The sequence below is a fragment of the Monodelphis domestica genome, chromosome 2 (assembly GCF_027887165.1).
Source record: "Monodelphis domestica isolate mMonDom1 chromosome 2, mMonDom1.pri, whole genome shotgun sequence".
Classification (NCBI taxonomy): domain Eukaryota; kingdom Metazoa; phylum Chordata; class Mammalia; order Didelphimorphia; family Didelphidae; genus Monodelphis; species Monodelphis domestica.
Window position 1 is genome coordinate 26,442,343 of NC_077228.1, and position 12,068 is coordinate 26,454,410.

Below are 12,068 nucleotides of genomic sequence, written 5' to 3' on the forward strand. Positions count from 1 at the left end.
TAGGCCCTTTGTCATTTTGTACAGCACAGTAATATTCCCCATATTCATGTATCACAATGTTTTTAGCCATTCTCCAATCAGAAGTTGTAATAAAGGGATACTAGAGGGTGTCTAGTAATTCATTAATTCCAAATGGAATGTTCCTTTTGATGGACAGATGATGTCCTTTGCATGCATTGCAGATTCTCTCTTTTACAAAGGGAATGAGGAGTCTAGATCATGGAGTAATTAATAGAAGTAATGCAATGATTTCTTCCCCACAAATTCTTGCTAACAGATCTAAAAAAGCACCAGACTACATCTGGGGAAAATCCAGAAAAGATACTAAGTCCTTTTTCCAGGCCAACTTGACATAGGGAGATAGAGGTTGGGTCTTCAGTCAGCACACTCTAGCACCCAGGGAAACAACGGGTGCCAGGACAAGAGAAGGTCTCAGACCCATCCTGGAGCACCCCTGATCCAGCTTTGTAGCTCACAACTCAGTCTCAGCTCATGGTTCCAGGGTGAAGTGAGAAGTGTATAAGGCAGGCTATCACTTACGATGACAGGTTCAGTCTTCAGAGGAATAACTAGGGCTGTGTTGGCAAACCTATAGCACACATGCCAGAGGGGGGGGCCGCCATCACCCCAGCACAGAGTTGACCAGTTTGTTACTAGAAAGCCAGAGGGATGTGGGGCAGGGCTGCCCCCTTCCCCCTCTCCACACAGTTTGCCATTTGGGCATTTGGTCTCTAAAAGTTTCACCATCACTCAACTAGGGCAGGTATCCCAAACCAAAGGAGAGCCTACAATTCTGCTCCTCTGAGCTTTCCAGTAAGTCAAAAGGGTAGAGGTCAGCAGTCCTGCTCAGACCCCAAATTCAAGGCAAGAACTTAAGGGAAACTAACCAGACATTGCTATGGATTAGATCACAATGAGAGAAATAAAAGCTTATAGGTCCTTCAAGCCTATCACTGAGATCCCAGAGATCACATAAAATACTCAATATCCCCAAGAAAGCAGCAATGGACCCTGCCCAGACCTTACCTCCAAAAGGGCTGCAGAGCCCAGTCCTAATATTAAGTTCAAAGTCCACAAACAGGCTAAAATAATGGGTAAATTTTAAAAAGGTCCCTGTCATAATGACCTATAATGGTGGCAGGGATACTGAAGACAAAATAGAAAAAGAATGACTCCAAAAAATTTACCAGCAATGCCTCAGAGAAAAACAATGTTTAGGGACAAATTCAACTAGAATTCCTGGAAGAGATGAAGTAAAGGTTTTGGGGGCTTTTTAAAGAGTTTTAAATTTTTCTTTAAAATAGAATCAGCACTTGAGGGGAAGAGTAGAAAAGAAAAGTGAGCTATGGAATAAAGATTAGAAAGGAAATGAACAGCTAGGCAACACGAAGGGCAGAAACTTATACAAGCAACAAAGAAAATTCTGTGGAAATCTAACTCTCTAGCCTGTGCCCCTCTCTTTGGCATTCCAATACCACCCTTTAAGGGGAAAAAGATTAACTCTTAAGGTTGAAGTTGTTTCTTCCTTCACCCTCTGGTTAAATAAGAATTCATTCAAAGCCTGTTGCTTTATCTCTTAAAACAATGGAGTAGAAAAGGGGAGCATGAGCACTCTATAGCTATTCTAAAAGTTTCCTGACTTTTGGGGTCTGGAAGACCCATCTCTTGCCCAGAGTGAGGTCAGAGTCCTTCAATCAGAGGGGTTTTGAAAAGGGATATAAAGAAGAGCATAAACCGTAGCATGGGAGGAAGTGGAGGACATTTTCCTGGGAATTCAATGCATGTAAGTATGCATAGACCTGGACCCCAGCTCTCAGCTTTTTGGCCCAGGTCTCAGAGGAGGGTTGCTAAGGCAACAGTCAACTATATATGGCTTGAGGCCTTTTCTTTCTCTTGTTCACTTTTAAATATGTAATAAATACTTATAAATTAAGTTATAGCCTACAGAGAATTTTAATCTAATAATTCAAATGAACCAAACAGAAGTCAATAATTCCTTTTAGAAATATTAAAACTCAGTAAACTAAAGAAAAATATTTTTAAAGAAAGTATCAAACTAAAACAACTGACCTGGAAAGCAGATCTAAGAGAAAAAAATTTAAGCATTATTAGATGACTTGAAAACCATGGAGCAAAAAAAAAAAAAGTGGGGGGGAGGTCTGGTCATCATATATCAAAAAATATTTAAAGAGAACTGCCTAAATCTCCTAGAACAACTGGTCACCTCCTGAATGAACCTTCACAATACAAAATCTCAAAAACATTATAAGCCAAATCCAGAACTACTAAGTAAAAAAAAAATACTTCAAATAGCCAAAAATAAAAATTCAAGTATCAAAGAGCCATGGTGAGAATCACACAAGCTTTAGTAGCCATACTATGAGGCAAGGGAGAATTTGGAATATTATATTCAATAAGACAAAGGATATAGGCTTTGTGAAGATCAAATTTAACTCTCCCCTGATTGTGAAAATGAAATTCTGAGTTCGAGTTGGAAACTGGTGAAGAATCTGCTGACTGGACCTGAGACCCTATTCCTGGTGAAACTGTTCTTAAATCTCTTCCTTTGGACTGACACATGGTGAGTGAAAAAGCTGACTCCTTTCCTGGATTTTCTGAAGAGACTAGCCACAGGAGAGACCTACCTCTTGAGAGAAACATCCCCAGGTCCTTGGCTTTGCTGAGGCCAGGGGTCAGGAATAAATTACTTAGTGCTTAGGCTAGATATCTTACCCTATCCTCTCTCTGATTTTCTTACTTCACTCTTTCTATATTTTGTAAATAAATCTATGGAATAAATTAAATTCCTGGCAACCCTATTCTTAAATAATCCAGTCCAATCTTTTTATAAAATAACCCCTTTTTCACCCTTACAGTTTCCAGCCAAGAATACCTTACTCAGGAAAACTAAATATAATCCTACTATAGAAAAAAATGGAATTTTTATGAATTAAAGGACTTTCAAGAATTCCTGACAAAAAGGCCATAGCTGCGTATAAATTTGAATTTCAAATACAAGATTCAAGAGAAACAGAGAAAAGTAAACAGGAGTGAAAATGATGAAGAACTAAACAAAGATAAACTGATTATATATCAATATGGGAAGATGATACATGTGTTCCCTATGTCCCTTATCATCAAGACTCAAAGAGGGAATACAATTAGAAAAGGCCTGAGAATAGTTCTGTTTGGTCTTGATAATTATAAGAAAAGCATGGAAACAGAGGGGAAGAAGAATACGGTTGTCGAGGGTGGTAGGGAGCAAATAAAGTAAGTGAAAATTATCTCAGATAATGAAGGTATACAAGTAAGCATGAATAGCAAAAACAACAGTTAACACTTATACAGTACTTACTATGTGCCAATATCATCTCCTTAAATAAACAAGTGGATAGGAAGAGTGTCTGACACTTGGAATTTGCTCTCATTTGAACTAGTCAAAAGAAGGTTGAAGATCCATACATAGCTGGGTACAGAAAAACATTTCACTCAATAGCAAGACAGAATGGAAAGAGGACAAGGGAAAAGGGAGAATTAGAAAAGGGGTATATTAAAGAAGTCCTTTATTTAAATTAATTAAAATTAGTCCTAAGCAAAACCAATCCTAAGGCTGTACAAAAATATCTGTATCTCTTTTTGAGGTGTCAAAGAATGGAAAAATGAGGTGATAGCCATCATTAGGGAATGGCTGAAGAAGGTAAAGAATAAGAGCGATGAGATACTATTGTGCTGAACTCTTATTGCCCCAGTGAGCACCCAGGGATCCAGAGGACTAATGATGAAACTTGCTACCCACTGTTTGAGTGGTAAAGAATTCAAAATAGAGAATGAGACAAATATTTTTTAGGACAGAGAAAACAAGGAAACTTATTTGACTTGACTATACCTGATAATGGGGTTTGTTTTTCTTCTGTTCTTAGCTCAGGGGGAAGGTGAGAAGATTAATTTTGCCTCACTCAAACAAAATTCAAAGAAAGAAAATTTGGCAACTCTGATCAACACAATGACCAAGCACGATGTCTGAGGTCTCATGATGAAACCTGCTACCTACCTCCTGGCAGAGGAGATGAACTCAGAATGCAGATGAAGACACATGTATATATTTTCTTTAGAAAGAGCCAATACAAAACTTTGTTTTGCTCAATTACATGTGCTTATAACATTATAACACGTGCTTTCTCAGTGTGGCTGGGAAACATGTAGGAGAGAGAAAAGGCTGATCTTTGCTTAATAATAAAATAATATTTAATTTTTAAAAATATGACTAAAGAAACACTCTTCATAACAAAAACCTCTGACAAAGGTCTAGTTACTCAAATTTACAAAGAGCTAAATCAATTGTACAAAAAAATCAAGCCATTCTCCAATTGATAAATGGGCAAGGGACATGAATAGGCAATTTTCAGTCAAAGAAATCAAAACTATTTAATAAGCACATGAAAAAGCATTCTAAATCTCTTATAATCAGAGATACAAATCAAAACAACTCTGAGGAATGTGAATCTTAAAACTTCTCAGACTCTACCTTAGAACATTTGGTTAAGGCTATTCCCCATTTAAACCATGGAGGTACTTCATCAGGAATGTATTGGGAACTTTAACATTACTCCACCCATACTTAGACAATGCCTTAGGGGAAGATAAAGTTGTAAACTCCTTACTGAACAATGAAAAAGTCCCCAAATCATACTTATAGTGAAGGTAGAACCTTAAGCTAGGTCTATTTTTAGATCTAATACAAAAGGGTACTAAGTACCTATAAAGGTTAAATTAATCACTAAAAGGTCAAGCAGCTTACAAAAGGCAAACTTAACAAAAGAGGTGTGAAGTTTTAGTCTATTCAGAGAAGGTGTTTATTAAATAAGATGTGAATTAAGAATGGTCAGTCCTGTAGAAAACATCTATTGTGATTGGTAGGTGTGAAAATTTAGGGGAGGTGACATAAGAGAAATTTCTCTTTAAAAGGAGCTGGTCTCTTAACTTAGGTAGTTAGTTGGAGCTCGGACTAGTTGGAGTAGCTGGGCCTCTGAACTTAGTTGAATTTGGAAGCTGAATTGGAAGGTCTCTGAACACTAGAGTTTTGCTTGGGACAAAATCTTGTGGTGAGTGGATAAAAGACTGACTTAGTTTTCTCTCTTAAAGAGAAAGGCCTAGGCCATTTGGCCTAGGCCCTAGCCTTTTCCTACTATTTCCTCTTACTCTGTCTCTCTCCCTTCCCTTAATTCCTTCATTCGTATTAATTAAAATCTCCACAAAGCCCAGCTGACTTGGGTATTTCATATTTTGGGAATTTTTCCCATGGCAACCACTTATTTTTTATTTAAAATCAAGATGCTAAAATTATCTTTTTTTTTAGGCAATTTAAAAAAAATTTTTTTTTAATTTAATTAAATTTAATTTAATTAAAATTAAAAAAAATTTAGGCAATTAAAAAAAATTTTAGGCAATTTAAGTATTGAAACCCACATTTTCACAGTCATAGGTATTACTTCACACCTAGCAGATTGGCTAACATGACAGCAAAGGAAAGTAACGAGTGCTGGAGGGGATGTGGCAAAGTTGGGACATTAATGCATTGCTGGTGGAGTTGTGAATTGATCCAACCATTCTGGAGGGCAATTTGGAACTATGCCCAAAGGGCGCTAAAAGACTGTCTGCCCTTTGATCCAACCATAGCACTGCTGGGTTTGTACTCCGAAGATATCATAAGGAAAAAGACTTGTACAAGAATATTCATAGCTGCGCTCTTTGTGGTGGCAAAAAAATTGGAAAATATGGGGATGCCCTTCGATTGGGGAATGGCTGAACAAATTGTGGTATATGTTGGTGATGAAATACTATTGTGCTCAAAGGAATAATGAACTGGAGGAATTCCATGTGAACTGGAACAACCTCCAGGAAGTGATGCAGAGTGAAAGGAGCAGAACCAGGAGAACATTGTACACAGAGATTGATACACTGTGGTACGATCGAATGTAATGGACTTTTCCATTAGTGGTAATGCAGGGATCCTGAACAACTTGGAGGGATCTATGAGGGACAACACTATCCACATCCAGAAGAAAAACTGTGGGAGCAGAAACACAGAAGAAAAACAACTGCTTAATTACATGGGTCGATGGGGATATGGTTGGGGATGTAGACTCTAAATGAACATCCTAATGCAAACACCAACAACATGGAAATGGATTCTGATCAAGGACACATGTGATACCCACTAGAATTGCATGTCAGCTACAGGACGGATGGGGGGAGGAAAGGGAGTGAAAGAATATGATTCTTGTAACCAAGAAATCATGTTCTAAATTGACTAAATAAATAGCTTACAATGAAAAAATAAAAAAATAAAAATATGACTAAAGGACCTCAAGTTCAAGATGGAAATGGGAGACCAGACATCACAGTAAGGTTGGCACTGGAAGAATAGATTTAAGAATCATCAGGATACAGATGACAATTAAATTCATGGGAGTCAATGAGATTACTAAGTGAAATAATATAGAGGGATGAATGGAAGAAGCCCAAAACAGAACTCTATAGGACATCCATAACTAGTAGATGGGCACGACCAGAATAAAGATTCAGCAAAGAAGACTAAGAAGTAGTCAGATTTGAAGGGGGAGAACCAGGAGAGAGTAAATAATATCAAGGGGAAAAAGTCAAAAACCACATCAAAGACTACAGAAAGGTAAAAAAGGATGAGGAGTGAAAAAGGCCATCAGAGCTGACAATTAAGAAATAGTTTACTTTGGATAATGAGGTCAGAAATCAGAGTTAAGAAGAGAGTAAGAGGAAACAAAGCTACTGGAAGATAGCTGGCAGGGATGGATGCTATCAGGGGATGAGTTTTTGAGAACTGGGGAGACCTGAGTGTATTTCTTTGTGGTAAAGAAGCAGCCAGTAAACAGGGAAACCTTTGAAGGTAGGTTGAAGATGTGAGATGGGGCCAAACTCTTGGAGAAGGAGGGAAGGAATAGGAGCACGTGGATGTACAAGGGTTACCCTTATCAAGGAAAGAGGGCACTTCTTCATGTGAGACAGATGAAAAAGGAAATAGTGTCAGAAGGCATCTGGGAAATATGAGAAGAGGAGGGAAGAAAAGAGTTTTGACAAATGGCTTCAATTATTTTTAGCAAAATATGAAGCAAAGTTCTCAGCAAAGAGAGTGAGATGAGGGGAAGCCATGGGAAGTTTCAAGAGGTTTGAAAAGGCCTGCTGTGGTGAGAGAGCACTTATTATTCCTACACCTCTGTCTCTGTCCTCTCTTCTTAAGCTGTAAACTCTTTGAGAACAGAGACTGCGACTGACTGGGCAGGCAAGCGAGTCCAGCTGAAGCAGCAAATCACCCTAAGCGACACATGGGAGGCAACAAGTACCAGGTGGGTCAAACCACTGCCATAACGCTGGCCATCCCCTACCCTCGGGCCCCACTGAAAAGAACCGGAGCCCTCGGATCACGGGCCCTTCTTCAGCTCGTCCTCACTGCCTGACAACTCCCAGGGATGAGCTCCTGCGCTTGAGAGCCCTGGGAAGAGCAGTGCACATGACACCCCCAGGACTGTCATCCCAGGACGTAACCCTGGGGGAAACGCTCATAATTCTGCAGGAATTCCACCCTACCACCTGGCCCGCAGCCACAGCGATCACAGACCCAGACAACAGTCACGCGAGTCCTTGGCCCCGTTAAATGTTCCAGCACTCAAAACAGACCTAACAATAGGAAGCATTCACAGAACCCTTCACTCTGCCTCTCTTATGAGAGCCTCAAAAAGCCCTGCGCCATGAGGTGCTGCTATTGCGGACGTTTTCTAGATGAGGAAACAGGGTGAGAGGCAGCCGCCAGTCCATCTGTGAGCCCGTGACAGGAGAAAGCATCCTTTACGTCCCCGGAGCACAGAACAGCACACAGTGGGCACTCCATCAAATCTGCCCATTAATCACTGACAGTTCAGTCCTCTCGTGTTATAGAGGAGAAATGACTTTCCCACAAGGCGTGAAGCCCGGGCCTCCACAAGCAGATCCTGTGTTCTTCCCACCGACCCCAGCTGTCTCCACGCTCTCATTCTCAGTGCATGGCGGCGATCCCACATGCCCAGCCCACTCTGGAAGACTTCTTTAGATTCTCAGCCTCTTTGTTTCTACAGGGCAATGGGGCAACGCTCTCTTCTTCCTCCTTTGCGCTGGCCAGTGTTCCAGGTGGACATCATCACAAGCAATGATGCTGGCCCATTTCTGTTCCTAGGCTGGTAATAAGTGTGTGGGCAGAGCAGCTGATGTGGATGGAGGACCCAAATTCCACTTTTTTGTGGTGTGACCTTGGGTAAGTCACTGAATCTGTGCGTTTTGTCATCCATAAAGCAGTAGTAAGATGAAGAAAATGCTCTCTAGATCTTACAGTACTACAGACCTAAGATCTCACACTCAACATCTGACACTTCCACTCTTTCTTATCCTCTGCTTCTCTTCTCCTCCAGACGGCACCCTAGGCACTGAAAGCTTTCTTTCAGATCCGGGCTTTCCAACATTTTTTGTTTGAGCCCTTTTTAACAACAACAACAACAAAAAGTAGGGGCAGCTACATCACAGAGTGGATTGAGTGCCAGGTCTGGAGACAGGAAGTCCTGGGTTAAAATCTAGCCTCAGACACTTCCTGGCTGTGTGACCCTAGGCATATCCCTTGACCTCCACTGCCTAGTTCAGGCTGCTCTTCTGCCTTGGAACAGATACTCAGATACTAAGTATTGATTCTAAGGGTTTAAAAAAAATGTTACAAACCACTGGTTCGCAAATTTATTCTTTTAGATTTATTCAGAAAATGCTTATAGTAACCATAAAGAAAACTTCTGCCCCCAAAAGGCTTCCAATGAAAGTTTATAATTATAAAATATAAGATTTTATGCCCTCCATAGTTATGAACATGATAGAGCTCCAACTATCAAATAACTCTGAAGAGTTTATACCGGATCTTCTGTGAGAATTAAAAGTAGCACTCCAGCAAGACCTCACATGCTGTTATCTGCAAGACTCTGTACTACATTTCTTTATTCTACAAATTTTTAAAATATGAACCACATTTAAATGAAATAATTTACAACTTGGAAAATGTTAGGCATTTTCATTTGAACCATTTGGCGCACCACCAGATGAACAGTTTGCAATAGTCCAAGTAAGAGGGGATGAAGGCTGGCACCAGGATGGTGGCTGAGTGAGGGAAGGTGACATATACGAGAAATCTTCTGAAGGCCCAGAGGATAAGATTTAGCCCCAGACCGGATATGTGGAGTAAACAGAAGGGAGGACTCAAGGATGACAGCAAAGCAGCAAGCCTGCTTCCTGGGAGGCTGGGGGTGTCCTCAAAAATAATAAGGAAGTTTGGAAGAGGGCAAAGATAATGAATTGTGTTTGTGATGCCTCCAAGATAGCCAGCATTCCAGAAGGCGAGAGGTCATACGGGACTAGAGCTCCGAAGGGTAGTTAGAACTGGACCTGTAGATCTGGGAATCATCTGCAGAGAGATGATAATGAAACTTACAGGAGCAAAGGTAGCTCGGGGTGAGACCGTAAAAGATTTTAAAACAAACACAGTAGTTTATATTGTAGGCCAGAGCAATAGGCAGCCATGAAAGTTTCCCGAGTAGACTAAGCTGGTCCTAGCTGCCTTAGTAAGAGTTCCCAGACAGAAGGTCAGTAAAGTCTAGGCAATGGGGGAGGGAGGGTTAAGTGACTTTCTCAGGGCCACCCAGGGAGGAAGTGTCTGAAGTCAGATTTCACTCCAGGTCCCCCCAACGCCAGGCCTGCTCCATCCTATCTGCTCCTAAGAAACATCATTTACAGTAGTGTGGAGGACGGACAGGAGTGAGAGAGATTCGAGGAAGAGAAGCCAGTTAGGGGTCTGCTGCACTAATCTACGCAAGAGACAAATGGCCAAACAAAGGCAGTGAGCGTGTAAGTGATGCAGAAGGAGGTAGAAATAGCCAGACTGTTTTAGATGGAGTAAGTGAGGAATTAAGGATGCTGCTGAGCTCAAGGACCTGGGAGAGGGGAAGAACGTTAGTCAGAAACAGAGATGTTGGGAAGAGGGCAGGATCTGGGCGCAAAGAGAGTTTGGGACCTCGTGAGTTGCCTCCATGACAGGCAGTCTGCAATGTCCAATAGGCAGTAAGTGATGAGCGATGGAAGGCAGCTCGGGAGAAACAGGAGCTGAGGATGGAGACAGAGGAGCCAGCAGCATATAAGAATTAAGCAGACGGGTACTGACAAAGGCATGGAGAGATCATTCAGGCAGGAGAGGAGGGCCCAGGAAACAGCTTCTTCCTTCTGACTAGAGGGCAAAGCAATCAATTCCTCCCCAGATTTCCCTTATGGAGTTTGGTGCCTGGCTCACAGCCTCGCCCCCCCATTCTAGCACCGTTACTGCTACTCCCCACATCCTGTTCCCCCTGAAATATTTCTCTATTTCATCTTTTTGACAAGTTTTCTAATGTGCACAATTGTTCCTACAGTAATACACAGACATATGGGGGCGCTGCTCAAATATTTTTACTGATGTGGACATTCGGAGAAGCTTAGAAACTAAGGACCGCCGAGATTCCTGAGGCCCCCTCCAGGCCTCCTCAACCCTGTAGAGTTTCACCATCGAACAAGGCTAAGCAAAAGTAAAAGCTCTTTGACTGTAGGCAAGAGTGAATTCTCCTCCTAGAGTAATAGATCAGTAGGCTTGTGCACAAGTCAATGATGGATCTGGCTGGCACCTAAAGGCGCTGCCTGTTTAAGCAGGCAAGTTTTAGACAAAAACAGCCCTTCGTGATCATGTGAGCTAGGAAGCCTGCTGAAGACAGAACTGATGCTGAGACTGTAAACGCGGTCTGCACTGCTCCGTGTGGCCTGAATAAAATATGGAAATTAGAAATCATGATTCTTACCTTTTTTCCTCCCTCACACACGAGATAAGAAAAAGCCTCTATGCTTCTGCATGGTGTCAGGAGCCCCATCGGCCGTCTTGCTGGTTCACTGAGTTCAGTTTGCTCCTAAAGGGAAAACACATTGCCCGTTACATCTGCTAAAGTCTTCTGACATCTGTCCGACGTGTGCCACGCAAACAAGAGTTTGGGGACGCAAACCCTTATGCTTTCCCAGTCAAAGATCTAAGTGCCATGAAATCTAGGAGTAAACCTGGTTTATTGTGTAAAAGGGCCAACGGTCCCATGAGTCCATGAGCAGTTCTGATGCTTTTGCTCCCAGTTCGGCTGCTCTCCGCTGGGTAGTAGGAGTACAGACCAAGGCAGTCATTGTCTCCCCAGTGACCTTGACTGGACTGCTAATTCAGGAAACGACAACCACAAAGTCAATTATTTTATATTACAATGGGCCTTCCAAGAATGGAGAGCTAACAAAGCGGCTGCTAAACAAGAATGGCAGCTGTGAGCATGAGCCTGCACACACAGAATGCTTGTGTTCCCTTTCAAAAGCTTCCTGCTGTGAATTTTATTGCCAAACAACTGGTTTTCCTCCTCGTGGCCTTTCTTGTGATGCCAGTCTTCTTCTCTGTCTGGAAGCATCTGATCTTAACACCAACATGACCTCCTGCCAGCAAAGGAATACAAACGGAAAGGTCTTGCTCAAAACCTCTTTCCTCCTAAATATGTACTGATATTCATAGGGTCGTAACGCCCTACTTGAATGCCCACCACGGATTCACATATCAGAGTTACTAAGGGTTAAGAGTCTAACCTCGTCTAGGATTTTTTAAAAAGATGATAATTTATGGCTGAAAATACCGCCATCTTCGACATGTAATCAACTACAAGGTTTGGAGCTAGAAGAAAGCTTAGGTTCCATCCAGTACAACTTCTTCACTTGACAACCCTGTCAATCATTCTCTTCTTCTGGATTCTCTTCTCTTTCTAGGTTTTGATTTTTTAGTTTTATTTTTTTTCAAGTTTTGTTTTTTTTTTAGTTTTATTTTTTCAGGTTTTCTTTTCAATTATATGTAGGAACAATTTTTTGACAATTGTTTTCTGACATTTTGCCATTTAGATTCCCTCCCTTCCTTCCTACCCCCCCCCCCA

At 41.4% G+C, this 12,068-nt stretch overlaps 1 protein-coding gene across 4 annotated transcripts in view; it reads right to left on the bottom strand.

Moving 5' to 3' along the window:
- Positions 1-12,068, bottom strand: part of ZFYVE9 (zinc finger FYVE-type containing 9) — a 186,278-nt gene that overhangs the window by 117,534 nt on the left and 56,676 nt on the right. For 3 of the 4 annotated variants that reach the window (XM_056815137.1, XM_056815134.1, XM_056815135.1), the window contains exon 2: positions 10,923-11,027. The exons of the other annotated variant lie outside the window; for it this stretch is intronic. The gene's annotated coding sequence lies outside the window, so the exon portion shown is untranslated. The remainder of the gene's footprint in view (positions 1-10,922; positions 11,028-12,068) is intronic. 4 annotated transcript variants of the gene reach the window in all.